Raw genomic sequence first — 8,492 nt, 5'->3', positions numbered from 1 at the left:
CGGAATCAAAACGCGTTAAGTCCACATTTTATCGAAAATGCGTTTTTTTCTTTCGAATTTGCCTTCTTTTAGGGACACTTCATCATGCTACACTTGACATTTGTTGCAATTCACATTTTCAGCCTCTTTAAAGCCAGCCTGAAATCGAAGGTCTGATTCAGAACGTATTCTGCCCATCACCCTGAATGGATCAAACCGAGTTGAGTCCATGAACTTAAGATATCTTCTAACGAAAGCAGTACACCAGAATGAACGTAATTAATTCGACAACTGCCTTTAACAAATGTTCATTATTGACTCTTTTCTAAAGTTTGCTTGTTGCTATCTTTAAGTTCATGCAGTAGGATTTAAAAGGACGGGCTTCTTGCCTGGAATCTCTATTTAAATCTCCACGCGCAGACAGTGAATTGGTGGTGTGCGGTAAGTGGCATTTAAAGGCAGGTGGAAGTCGTTTGCAATAAATATGGGTCTTTTACTACAAATTGTGATATTATACTCATAATTTGGTAACAGTTTGAACAGTATGTTAAGTTTCGAAAGACTCCAGTACAAAACATTTCTTGTGAGATTTACAAACTTTGCAGGTTCTTGCTGGCTTCTTTTTCTGTGGGTGGTAGGTATATGTCGGGAGGGGGGGAATAAGCCCAACAGTTTGCTTGTAATATTGTCGTCGTAACCCTCTATAAAATGCGTGCTTCCAGGTCAAGTTGAAGATTTGTATAGATCCTTTCCTTCCTGGGTTTGCTTCCCTTCACGGTCTTACATGCAATTACGTAGACATTGAAAAGCTGAAAAGTACCATAAACGTTATATTGAAGAAACGTTTCTGTAGTTTTTTTTACGTATTTTCCCATAATGGAGAAGGGATATAAGACTTCATTCTGACGCTGACCTGACAGTCAACCCACAACATAACGTTATTGTACTCTATTACGCCCTTCAGTTTCACCACTGTTTATTCCCCTTAATTGTTACCCTTTTTTCCTTTATGCTCACCATGTGAATGTTGTGCTTCGCAGACAGACCTTTTCTGTCATGTCACTTTACTGCCAATAACTCTTACAAGACCTCGATTCTCATTTCCTTTCTTAAACTTTGTTCATTCCACTTGGAATGCAGGACAGAACTTCAATGCACTTTTATTCAAACAGTTAGAATTCTGGAAAACCTTTCGCGTATATTTATAGGAAAATAACTCCTCTTCTTCACGAAAGATCGTTTTACAACATATAACAACCCTCTAAATAGACAGCTTGAAAAAAACTGCATTTTACAGCTTGAATGAAAACTGTCAATAAAAGTCGCAGGGTCACAAAGACGTCATGTCTAGACGGCTATGCTTTGGGAGCGCATCACAAGACGTTAGTAGGGAAGGGATTAGTTAATACAGCTTCTTGGTATTCATAATCAATTAACCTACCCCACTTCCAAAACCTTACGGAGCTGAGCTGAGCTAAGCTAGCAAGCTGCGAGAGACTCTGCAATGCTTCCCGCGTGACGTCATTACGTAGTAGGAGAACGGGCGAGGCTGCGCACTGCTTCACCATTATATTCCCACCACGAATTCAGCATGTTTTGCTATTAGATCTAATGTATGGGACGGATAGTAAATATCAATATCTTAAAAACAATATACTTTGCATACTTCCACTCGGTAATGAGTTTTGCAATAATATTCTGGGGAAAATCCACAAATAGTAACAGTATATTCCTATTACAAAAAAAAAAAAGGATAATTAGAATAATAGTAGGTGCCAAATCTAGGGAATCGTGTAGGACTATTTTCAAAACACTACAAATAATGCCCATGGATTGGCAGTATATTTTTTCATGTATATTCTTCCTCGTATGTAATCATGAGAACTTTGTAACTAATTCAAAACTTCATAACATAAATACGGTCCAAAAAATGACTTTCATACTCCATCGGCAAGTCTATCGTGCTATCAAAAAAGAGTTCGTTATATGGCAGTAAACATTTTTATTAGCCTCCCTATGAATATGATATGATATGATATAATATAATATAATATAATATAATATAATATAATGAAAAAGTATATGATTATGTCTCGTGACCAGAATATTGTACGAAATGGAAATATAAAAATTAGAGATTTATCCTTCGAAGAGGTGGAAAAATTCAAATATCTTGGAGCAACAGTAACAAATATAAATGACACTCGGGAGGAAATTAAACGCAGAATAAATATGGGAAATGTGTGTTATTATTCGGTTGAGAAGCTCTTATCATCCAGTCTGCCCTCCAAAAATCTGAAAGTTAGAATTTATAAAACAGTTATATTACCGGTTCTTCTGTATGGTTGTGAAACTTGGACTCTCACTCTGAGAGAGGAACATAGGTTAAGGGTGTTTGAGAATAAGGTTCTTAGGAAAATATTTGAGGCTAAGAGGGATGAAGTTACAGGAGAATGGAGAAAGTTACACAACACAGAACTGCACGCATTGTATTCCTCACCTAACATAATTAGGAACTTAAAATCCAGACGTTTGAGATGGGCAGGGCATGTAGCACGTATGGGCGAATCCAGAAATGCATATAGAGTGTTAGTTGGGAGACCGGAGGGAAAAAGACCTTTGGGGAGGCCGAGACGTAGATGGGAGGATAATATTAAAATGGATTTGAGGCAGGTGGGGTGTGATGATAGAGACTGGATCAATCTTGCACAGGATAGGAACCGATGGCGGGCTTATGTGAGGGCGGCAATGAACCTTCGGGTTCCTTAAAAGCCATTTGTAAGTAAGTATAATATAATATAATGTAATATAATATAATATAATATAATATAATATAATATAATATATATTTGATGTCGACATTTACATCCATGTAACGTGGACCTCACAATGTTGTATCCAGCGCCACAATTACATTCATTACAGATAGACGTTCCTATAATTTAACTTTCGACCCCACTTAAATTGATCAGTATTCACACCTCTAAAACCTAACAGTTTCATTTAGACCAGGGCTGGGCACATTATGTGATTCTGAGAAATGAGCGTTGTGTGCTTTAAAGAGCGGGTCTCGCGAGCGGTGTGACGTATGCATACTGTACATCATTCAGTGTCGGTGCAGTGGTGACTCTGCAATATGAAGGCGAACTTTGAAGACGGAGCTTCCGCTCATAGACTAAAGCGGCCCGCTACTCCCAATGCTTTTAATGTATCATGGGAGGAGTAGTTATTTTTCGTAGAGATCAGTGGGTTAGCAAAATGTTTAATTTGTCATAAAACACTCCAACTGATTAAGAGGTTCAATATCCAACGGCATTATTCTTTACAACATGCTACTGAATATGACAAATATGTTGGTAATTAACGCCATAAATTAATACAACTTAAAGAAAATGTTTCTCAGGTGCATTATATTAGAGTATCTATTTGATATTTGCATTGGATTATAAGTTATTATACACTTAGGAATATATAATTTTAAATTATACAAGTATTATGATATATAATATATAATATTATATATCATGAACTCTAATATATTATACTATGATATATAATAATATTTGTATAATTTAAAATTATATATTACTGAATGTACTATAATAACTTATAATGTAATATAAATATCGAATAGATACTCTAATATAATGTACCTGAGAAACATTTTCTTTAAGTTGTATTAATTTATGGTCATATATCATATCATATCATATCATATCATATCATATCATATCATATCATATCATATCATATCATATCATATCATGTCAACTGCGATGTTGATACAGCGTCGTAAAATAACCCAAAAAAACAATATCATATCATATATTTTATTTTTCTTTTTATTTTATTGGGTTATTTTACGACGCTGTATCAACATCTAGGTTATTTAGCGTCTGAATGATATGAAGGTGATAATGCCGGTGAAATGAGTCCGGGGTCCAGCACCGAATGTTACCCAGCATTTGCTCGTATTGGGTTGAGGGAAAACCCCGGAAAAAACCTCAACCAAGTAACTTGCCCCGACCGGGATTCGAACCCGGGCTACCTGGTTTCGCAGCCAGACGCGCTGACCGTTACTCCACAGGTGTGGACTCATATCATATCATATCATATATCGCATCGCATCACATTATTTTATATTATATTATATTATATTATATTATATCATATATCATATCATATCATATATCGCATCGCATCATCATATATCATATCATATCATGTCATATCATATTATGTATTAACAGGATGACAATAATGCACTTAGTGAATCGGCCATGAGAATTAGCTACAAAATTTGCCACGAAATTACAAAGGAATTGAAAACATTCAACGAAGGTGAATTCATCAAGCGATGTTTAATTATATTGGCAGATGAACTCTGTCCACAGCAAGTAGGGGAAGTGGAAGCCATACGCCTGTCTCGTAGAACCGTGGTGAGGAGGTTGCAGTCTGTGCGTATGGGTTATGTAAATAAGCCTAATGATTTGTGTGTGTGCATAGAGCGAAGTTTATTTCATTAAATTAATAAGAGTGTTATAAATTCTGTGCTGTACAATGGATTAATGTAATATCCTTATAAACTATTACGTACTGACAGACTGAATGACTAGAATAACAGCGGCTCTTGTTACATTAATGCAGGGAAGGTAGCTGTAATGCGAGTCCGCCACTGAGTGAGCGTTCTGCTCTGGCTTGGAATTGAAGTGCCTTGCGGAGCGAGAGAAGCTCTGGCCGACTAGACTGAGCCGCTCTCATGCCCGGCCCTGGTTTAGACCATTCAAAATTGACACTTTTACCACTCCGTTATTCTGTAGGTGTATTCATGACATTCAACAACGCTTCATGAAATTGATACTAAAACTTTATGTTGTACTAGTACTCATCTGTATATATTTCAACTAGACTGTGACTATAAATTAAGACTTTATAGTAGTAAGTTTTTTTTTACATGTTCCATATTCTAGCTGTGAAGCAATGTATGAATACCATGGAATGTTAATAAATACAGCACAATACTAAAATATTAGGCCTACACCAAAATAATTAAAACAAAAAAAAAAATAAGGTAAAAAATAAAATAAAATAAATATAAAGCCAATCACCGCACTCACACACCTACTGGCACTTATGCCAGAAATAGTGTATAAGTATGTAAATATATATTTATTGTTATTTATGTACAATGGCTGGAGAGGGCATCCTGCGCGTATAAGACCCTAAAACGGCCTCTGGCTCAAAGCCAGTAAAGTCAATAAACATCAACATACTAAAATACAAAATTCCATGTTTATTGTTTACCTGCGTTGGTCGGCTGCATTGGGCTGAAAGATTAATCTCAAGCAACAGTACACGTTTACGGCGATGCTAATCAGAAACAGTATAAGGAAGTTCTCCTCACCCAAAACTTCCCTGAGGTAAAGACAAAACTGATTAATTGCATCCATTGCCACATCCATTAAGATTCAACATACTAAGTTTATTTTATTACCATGGCTACTCAAATTTCATTACTGAAATATCCGACAGCCAAAGCTGCGTAGAATTTTAGAGTAGGGACCACCGCCGTCTGGATTATAATTACTAGACTTCGTTGAATTGCCACACGCAGCATGCTATCAGGTTGCCGATGTACGGTAGTATAGAGGAGTAAGCGACCGCCCAGTCTCGTAGTATAAGCAGTTCATGTTAAGAGTTGTGACCGGTCCAAATAGATAGAGCAGCTACAGCTAATGTATACCTAAGTAAGCACTTGTTTTTGCATTACTGTGGTTGGAATAGTCAAAGCTTAACATTTCTTCGGTGCAGACAAGAATTAAATCAAACATAATACAATGAGAGTGTTGCTGTTACAAACAATTGCCCCTGGAATACCCTTACCCCCGCAACCAGTCTTGACCCGTTGGGGAACGTGGTTGGATGCTGTTCATTATTATGCAGAACATTACGGCAAAATAATGGAGGGAATTGATGCATTGGATATCACAGACATTTCCGCTATTGTAGCTGTAAATTCTTTGCCTTCTGAACAGCTACTGGAAAATATTCTGTTCATTGATTCTAATTTTAAAATCGTGTTCAAAAGCATCATCCTGTTAGAATCGTCTAAACTACAACTCTCAGAAGCCCTTAATATAGTGGATAAAGTATCACAAAGCGTTATCCAAAATAACAATTCAGAAAAAATGAAATGTAAGTTGAGAAACATTATTGCTAAAAATTCTGCCTATTCACAACTTCGTACTATAAATGATGTACTATCAGGTCATGACAAGACATCTGAAGTCGGTGTACTAAAAAGTAGTGATTTTCCATTCTTCAAATATGTACGTATTACATCGTGTGATGTTGAACGTACATTTTCCCAAAATAAGAACTGCTTAAGTGACCATCGAAGGAGGTTACTTTGCAGTTGTTCAAAATGTATGTAACTCTTCACTGCAATGCACATATTCAAGGTTGATGTGAGTATCTTACATTAAATTTTAAGAGTTAATATATCTCACTATAAAATAATTATGTATTTACATGTTTAGAAATTTCCTACTTCAATGATCATTCATTATATTTCTTGAATGCAGGATACAGGTTTTATTGTAACCGCAGTATACTGCTCAGTGTTTACATTAGAGGCATACTTCATTCGTTGCACGCTCTCTTCTCATACAGTCTATACCGCGTGCGCAGTAAACCTTGAGATTCTCGTGGCAATTCCACGAAGTCTAGTAATTACAATCAACCAGGGTTGCACACAGTCAACTTATTAAATATGTTATAATTTCTGGGCTATTTATTGGAATATTAATAAGGAGAAGTGCGCACAAATGTGCATTAGTTTTGGGCTCTGCTGTATTCCAGCAGCGATTTTCTCTTTGAACACTCACTGAAGTGGTATCTTGCACATGGTTTTGTCACACAGTTTACACACGCATTCCGGTGATGGGTCGTGATAGTTTGACCTTCTGCAGAGTTTGTGGTGATACAGATGCACTGCCAGATGCATAATACACGTCACTGTTCGTTAACACAAAACCACAATTTAAGTCAAACAGAGTTAGTGTGCACTCAACGTTGGTTGCTTGACGGTTGTCAGCCCACTTTGAGGTCTGTGGATATACAGAGTGATTTATGTAGAACTGACACATTTCTTTCTTTAATTATTCCGTTGGAAATTCATTCAATGACCCAATTTTAGCACCAAATTAAGCAGAATGTTCTGGAGTTTCGATTCCTTGTCACTAGATGCGCAGATGTTTATGTTTTATTCCTATTGTTGGCAGCACTAGATGCGTAGATGTTTATGTTTTATTCCTATTGTTGGCAGCTGTTTTGGACATTTTGTGTCAACGTGAAAATGTAGTACACATTAAATCAACGACTCTTCCTTGTGAAGCAATACTGGATTACGAATTCAATTAAAGCTACTCAAAGGGCATACCAGAGAGAATTTGGTGTTCGCAATCCTCCCAAAAAAAACACAATACTGGGGCTGGTAAACAAATTGCAAACAACTGGATCTCTGGTGAGTGAAAAGGGCAAGAATCTTTCATCTAGGCTTCCCACGGTTGTTGTTGACGTAAGAGCACGACTGGAGCAGTCACCCAAAAAATCATTAAGACGTTTGTCGCAGGAGACAGGGTACACCTACTCAATGTGTCAGAGAGCTGCGAAAAGTGCAGGCCTAAAGCCATATAGGGTTACGGTTGTTCATCAGCTACAGGAACCAGATATGGATAAAAGATTGAATTATTGTCTTTGTGGCCACCGAGATCTCCGGATTTGACAACGCCGGACTTCTTTCTATGGGGTTACTTAAAAGACAGGATTTACGCCACACGTCCCCAGACATTGGACGATCTGAAGCACAAAATCACACAGGAGATTCAAGCTATTGACAACAGAGTCCTCCAACGAGTGGCCAGTAACAAGGAACGACGTGTTGAGTTGTGCCTTATGCAGGATGGAGGACATTTTCAACATTTGCTATAGAGATAAATAATCTCCCAAAATTCTTTTACATTTTAGGTATAATAAGTTGTGGCTAGCACAATTCGTTTTGAAACAATTAATGAAAGAAATGTGTCAGTTCTATATAAATCACTCTGTAGAAGGAAAAATTGGATCGGTGTCTGGTATAGTTCCCGGGTAGCTCAGTTGGTAGAGCGTTGGTACATTAAACCAAAGGTCCCGGGTTCAATACCTGGCCCCGGAACAATTTTTCCCTCGAAATTATTCAGAGTAATCTATCATTATGACATTTTAAGCTAGCATGTTGTGGATGAGTGTTAGGGTGTGTCCGTCCAGTTCTTCTATGTTTCCAAGCTTTTTCATAATTTGCTTCCTGTTTACATTATCGAAAGCTTTACTGTAGTCCACAAACTGTAGAGCTTCTGTTTAGGTTTTATCAGGGCTTCGTGTATGTCTTTGAGTAAATTTTCCACTGCTTGCAGGGTTATAGAGTGACCTTTTCTGAAACCAAATTGTTGATCGGGTATTTTCCAGTCTATTGC

The 8,492-nt window shown here is 37.1% G+C and overlaps 1 non-coding gene across 1 annotated transcript; it reads left to right on the top strand.

Annotated features, from left to right (window-relative positions):
• The first annotated feature begins 8,121 nt into the window (after nt 1–8,121).
• TRNAN-AUU (transfer RNA asparagine (anticodon AUU)) lies at nt 8,122–8,194 on the top strand. Its single transcript has one exon. It is a non-coding gene; the product is annotated as a tRNA-Asn (tRNA).
• The last annotated feature ends 298 nt before the right edge of the window (nt 8,195–8,492 follow it).

This window comes from Periplaneta americana, chromosome 13 (genome assembly GCF_040183065.1).
Source record: "Periplaneta americana isolate PAMFEO1 chromosome 13, P.americana_PAMFEO1_priV1, whole genome shotgun sequence".
Taxonomy (NCBI): Eukaryota; Metazoa; Arthropoda; class Insecta; order Blattodea; family Blattidae; genus Periplaneta; species Periplaneta americana.
This window is presented reverse-complemented; position numbering and strand designations above follow the sequence as displayed.